The sequence below is a fragment of the Charadrius vociferus genome, unplaced genomic scaffold, assembly GCF_000708025.1.
Source record: "Charadrius vociferus isolate BGI_N301 unplaced genomic scaffold, ASM70802v2 scaffold416, whole genome shotgun sequence".
NCBI lineage: Eukaryota > Metazoa > Chordata > Aves > Charadriiformes > Charadriidae > Charadrius > Charadrius vociferus.
In genome coordinates, this window is record NW_009648644.1 from 257,454 (window position 1) to 263,460 (window position 6,007).

Consider the following 6,007-nt stretch of genomic DNA (forward strand, 5'->3'; position numbering starts at 1 on the left):
AAAACTCTTCTACTTCTCGTAAACCAAGAATTGAAGCTATGCTATATGCCAAACTAAACACAACACCAGTTTTATTTTAGATAGTTGAGATTAACATCCTGGTTTGTTAACAGTATGAAAAATTTTGCACTGAAGGTCAGAGACAGAGCAAGTCTTTTGTGGGGTAAGCAGGTTTGCTAATAAAATAATCCGACCCATTGTCTTTCATTCCTATTCAGGCACCTATAAGAAAAGTTGAGGATAAAACCTTGTCAAGAATTGCTGGCTGCCTGTCCCTGTTTCCTAACAGAGTGGAAGGGCTGAATTTACTGAATAAAGCCTCCTGTTCGGAATTACCGTCCCAGCTTTCCTAACGAACATAGAACACTGAATGAAAAGAAGACGACAATGACTATAAGCAAATCCTGAAGTTGGTGTTAATATTCTCTGTTCCAGACACTCTTTTTTTTAAATTAAAACCTGTATACACTCAGTCATTTTAGCCCATAGCTAAGTAACTACTAAAAGTATATAGAAATTTGACATCCTACATCTTCTTCTATTATATCCAAATGTTGGCATTAAAGAGTAAACATGCTATCTTTCATTTTTCCCATATCACCACCTCCTACTGTTCTGTAAGAAGTTAACAGACTGTGCTATCAGGAGAGCACTCTTTTTACTACCTTTCCTCTGGAAGCTCCTTGGAGAGAAATGTTTCACATACACCTTGAAGGAATCCAAAATTTCAGCAGTGAGCAGTTATCAGCCTAGCCTCACTAAAAATTCTTCCTGTAGAACTCTGAGAACAGATTTCACAAGTAAAAGCAAACTTTATAAATGCATCCAACATTCTTAAATTCTGTTGCTTAAACATCTAACATCCGGGGGGTCTTATTTGTTTGTTTTGTTCAGTAATCCAAAACCAAATGAAAGCATATGATCCAATATTCCATACTAGCATCCGTATGGATCATCAGCATGGCAGATATCAAAGGCACAAAATCCACAGCACAAAAATCTACCATTTAAATTAATGGTGAAACTCTTAGCAGGGACAGACTGCAATCCAGTAGCCAAATATCTGGTTTCAACTTGATTTCGGTGTTAACAAGAACTGCATTTTTGGGTCGAGATTAAAAAATACAAATAAAAAAATATACAAATTAAAAAATAACTCAAGACAAAAAAGAAGTAACTGAAAATAGGCTTTTTATTTTTTAACTAAAAAAGTGTTTGACATTCTGTCCCACAGCTTTTGCTTCAATGTTTTCCCACACCAGTGTGAAGGATGAGACTTTCTCTATCTGTCCTTGACCTGACATGACAAAAAAGGCAGGCAGAGAGGAATCTGTCTGCCTTAGCTTTGGTTGCCACTTCACTGAACTACTTATTCTGGACTTTTTTTTTACATTTCCTTTATTCTACCATTCATTCTCACCGACCTACTCCTTTTCCAGATGTTGCTGGCTTCAGCCAGCACTCCGTAGCCACAGTACCTCCCTGTCTCCGCAGATGTCACTCCTTCGCATCCCACTACATTCATGTTATCGTCAATGCATCTTTTCCTTCCAAGTGGTGAACCAACCATCTGCCCTCTCTGGCAAAAAGCGGAAATTCTCTTTCTTAGTCCGTAAGTAGGTAGCCTTCTATTCATTGTTATTATTTTCATCCTAAATCATCCCCTTGTCTTCAAAATCATTCAATTTCTCCTGATTGTTTTCTGATTCTCACTTGTTCTGATAATGTCCTAGGTACGAAACTTGCTGATGGGTGCGTCCATAGCACACATCACTTGTGCAATCAAGTTAACAAGATATTAATAACAGATTGGTTCCAAGAACATCATCCATGCAACTCCGTTAGTAGCTGATGACAACCAAGAAGCCTTTGTTTTATCATTACCTACTACTGTCTCCTCTTCACCCCAAAACCCATAGTATTCTTCTTTCTCCAGCTTCAATGAAATCTAATGACGCATAACTGAAAGTGCAGTCCACTGAATCCCAACAGATTGAGTAGCATTCCTTCTGCCTACTTCAGAACATTATTTTGTTACAAACTCTAAAATCTAGTGAATTCTACTATGAAACTACATTTCATTTGATTCCATTTTCCACAAAAGCCCCTATCCTTACTTGTTCTTCATTTCAGAGTTTCAACAAGTTCATATGAAGTCAAAATCCTGGAGAAAGTATGTGCTCTGTAAGCCTTCTGCATCAACCTAAGTAGCCAGCAAGCAAAACACCCAGTGGCCTTCCACTGAGTTTCAAGGCTGCAATTTTTTCTAATGCCATCCAGACTCGTCATTTCAGATGTCAGACCTTCCCCCTGTTCTAAGAGGGCGACAAACACGTGAGCTGGAAGGACTGGAATGAACTCAAAACTTTATTTCCACCCCACCTATATTAGTTTTCACATATATTCTTTTTTTTTTTTCCCACCCCACATATATTAGTTTTCACATATATTCATATTTTTTTTTTCACTACCAGTCCTGTAGTCATTTCCATCTTCTACCCTGACAATGTAGGCTGTCAAACCACTGAAATAATGCCTTAATTTCTGAATCACTCCTAGATTATCTTCAATCTCTAACCTGCTCCTGCTGCAAAGCTTTCTCTTACCTGCAGAGAAAGCTCCATGAGGTAAAAGTCAAATAAAAGGCCCATTTGCAGTGGCTTTATTTGAACATCTATTAAACAATTAGTGTGCACTAATGGAAAATTGTGAGGTTACAGAACCTATTTAAACCAGTATGTCTACATAAAAGCCTACTACTTACACATCTTGGTTGAAACTAAGAAACAGCATGATCTTCTGTTGGGGTTTTTTTTCCTAAAGGTGTTAAAATGAAGTTTAAGTTCAAATTTAGTTTTGAGTAGAAAAGAAAGGCGGAAGGAGAGGGATGAAGCTTTCTTCTCTCTGAGAAGGCACTCTGGACGATACTCTGGAGATATCTCAGAAGTCAAACTGAAAGGGATGTTGAAGAAAGCTCAGACTTTGAAGTCACACTTGCTGCAGAAGATTTTTAAAATGCATTGCTTTGAGTTCACATACTCTTAAATTTCAACAGCTACAGAAGTCCGAAGCACGGACCACTACATTATTTTAAGGCAACTTTACACAGATATGGGAGAAACCAGTAAAATTTGCCCTCATCCACACGTTCTGGACATTCACTAATTTTACACTGACTTCTTTCATGCAACACGAACTGAAAGCGTTCTTTCAGGGTACTGTGACATAGCCAAGCCTCTGGTCTGACCAAATTGCAGCATGACCCAATGCTGAGACAATTAAGAATTGCAAGATAAATGTGGGATTACACAGGAATATCTCCAAATATAATTTCAACAACAGATTGTTGTACGACTGTTAGTTTTATAAGCATTAAACAGAAGTTACAAATATTTAGTCTTACCTAAAGACAGTTAACTTTCTATAGCTTCTAAAAAAAAATTTGTTAACTTCAATTAGAAGTTTCTAGGTTTTTTTTTCCAAATAGAAATATTATATTTAGTGCACCTGAGAGATTTAGTTCTATCATAGTTGACATGTGTATCAGCACTTAAAACTTTATCCTGTCAAATTAAACACTGTACGTCTTTTGACATAACCAATTAACAAAAAACAGCACACCTCAAGAGGTGATGTGCAACAACATCTAAAAACTATTCTTTCTATGACACTATCAAGGCTCAAATCACTTTATACAAGACTAAATGAAGAACACCAACCCTTCACCTCCAGCTATATGCTTGTGCAAATTCACATACTATACAAATTGAAGTTCTTAGTGGGCTGAAGGTGATTATGTTATATAATGAGCTTGCAAGGAACTTTATTAAAAAAGACACTTTTCAGATGTTTCCTGTGAAGCAGTCGAGCAAGCTCATTAACATACAAGGAAGTTACCTTGAATTTTATTGTACAGCAAAACCTACCTGGCCCCCTCCCCAGTTCAAAATACACAGCAAGTTTACAGGCAAAATAGTAGCGTGGCTTATTAAAACAATAATCTTGTTGGCAGACATTTCTGGGTTTGGTTGCTTTCAAAAAAATTTTGGCAATCTTCCTTTTTTTTTTTTTTATATATATTTTGCATTTTTGCTTGCTGACTCTCCCCATCAAACAGATTTTTGAGGCAAATTTCAACCACAGCAATCTAAACGCTCCAACAGCAGATGCTAAAAGGGAAAACCATGCCATCTTCTCCAAGTTTAAAATGTCTTGCTTTTCAAAGCACCTCTAGCTTCCCAGATTTGCAGCAGTGGCTAAAATGGTAAGAAACTGAAGAAAGAGAAGGTGTGATTTCATGGCTATTAAAACTACAATTCATTCCCTTAATTTAGTATTTACACCCTCTACTAGAGCACCGCAGGGTCAGACTAAACAAATTGGGCACGTCACCTATCCCAAGGTGGCCAACAGTTGCACAGTTCCTGTTTTCTCAGGATCCCGTCAAGCAGGCTGTAGTCTCACCTACAGCCACACACCAGTAAAGAGGAAGAAAAATGTTAAGCACTTTTGAAAAGGCAATTCAGATTAAAGACATCTTAAATTTGGCTACCTAACAGAGGTAGAGAAAGGCAAGGTATTTCTTCCAATCGCTTGCCTCCATAGGTTGGGAATGAAGCCCAGGAAAGTAAGGACATAGAAAATATATCCCAGCATCTCACAGTGTAAGAGTAAATAAGACCACAGAAATCCCACAATAAAATTAGAGTCGTTTGATCTTATGTTCAAGGGAATGTCATATTGGACAGCTGCTGCCTAAAGCCTCCTAGGCAGCTGACCTCTAAGGGAACATGACAGATTTGCTCACCAGGATACCAAAACTGCTCTGCCCTTGTTGGAGATAGCTTTCCTCAAAGATTTGTTTGAAAATACTCAAACGCACACTCTGAGATGTTCAGAGATTCAATAAAGAAGTCACTACATGAATGGCACAACACAATTTTCATGCCTTCACAGGAGTTCTGCATTTGGTATCTAATTTTGCTTGCAACAAACCTGTATTTTTTACACAGTCGTACATACAGTTCATACCACCACACTAAAGCACCAATGGCAATTGACATCAATAAACTGTAAAAGGTTCATTTCTAGATTGTTACTTAATCTTCTATTTATGGAAATATTTTGGATTCATTTTTCAGAATCTATTTCTGTTTCCTAAACAACCTGATGAGCTCTTTTGCTGGGACAGAGGACTGATTCACTGTGCCCTCATAAAATGAAGTCAGTCACCACTATGACTTTGTAAGAATAATTATTATCTTTCAGTACAGGGATGAATTGACTCTATAAAGAAAATAAATTTATTTTGCATGCTAAGACCCTATTAGGCAGCATGCTTCAACCAGCATTCCCTACCCTGCCCCAAACTTAAGCAGGGGAGACTGTTACCATGCATTTTCAGAGATCAAGGCAAGTAATTGAGCCGTGGAAATACAAAATAACACCGGTCAAACTTCTTTTTTACATTCTCCTGCCAACAGGCAAAACAAAAGGCAGCCAAAATATTCAAACTAAAACCTGAAGATGATCAGGGAAAGCCTACACAAGAAAACTTGGGCTAACCTGTTTGTTACTACCATTGGCCTTGTGTTGCTTTTCATTTAGGTTTAGAAAAGCAGTACAGTTACAAGCAGAGAAGGAGAAAAAGATGCAGTCTCTCAGAAGAGATGAGAGGAACAAGGCAGCAACTGAAAATTGTCCTCAGTGAAGGCCCACCCCTGAACTGGGAGTGCTGTGGGAAGAAGACGTAATAGGAGCAGCACTAAGAAAGTAACAAGCAGTTAATGGCAGCAATTTTTTTTTTGCACAGAAGGTGAAGTACATTCTCAAAATTCAGACCTCACTACTAGGACTTATTCTATGCTCTAAGTACCTTTGGAAACAAAAACCCAATAAGCCGATGTATAACATAAGCACAATTGAGCATCACTCAGGAAGTCATGACTTGCTCGAATCTAAAGATAAAGGTAAAGATCTCCCTTAAAAAAAAAAAAGGGGGGGGAGG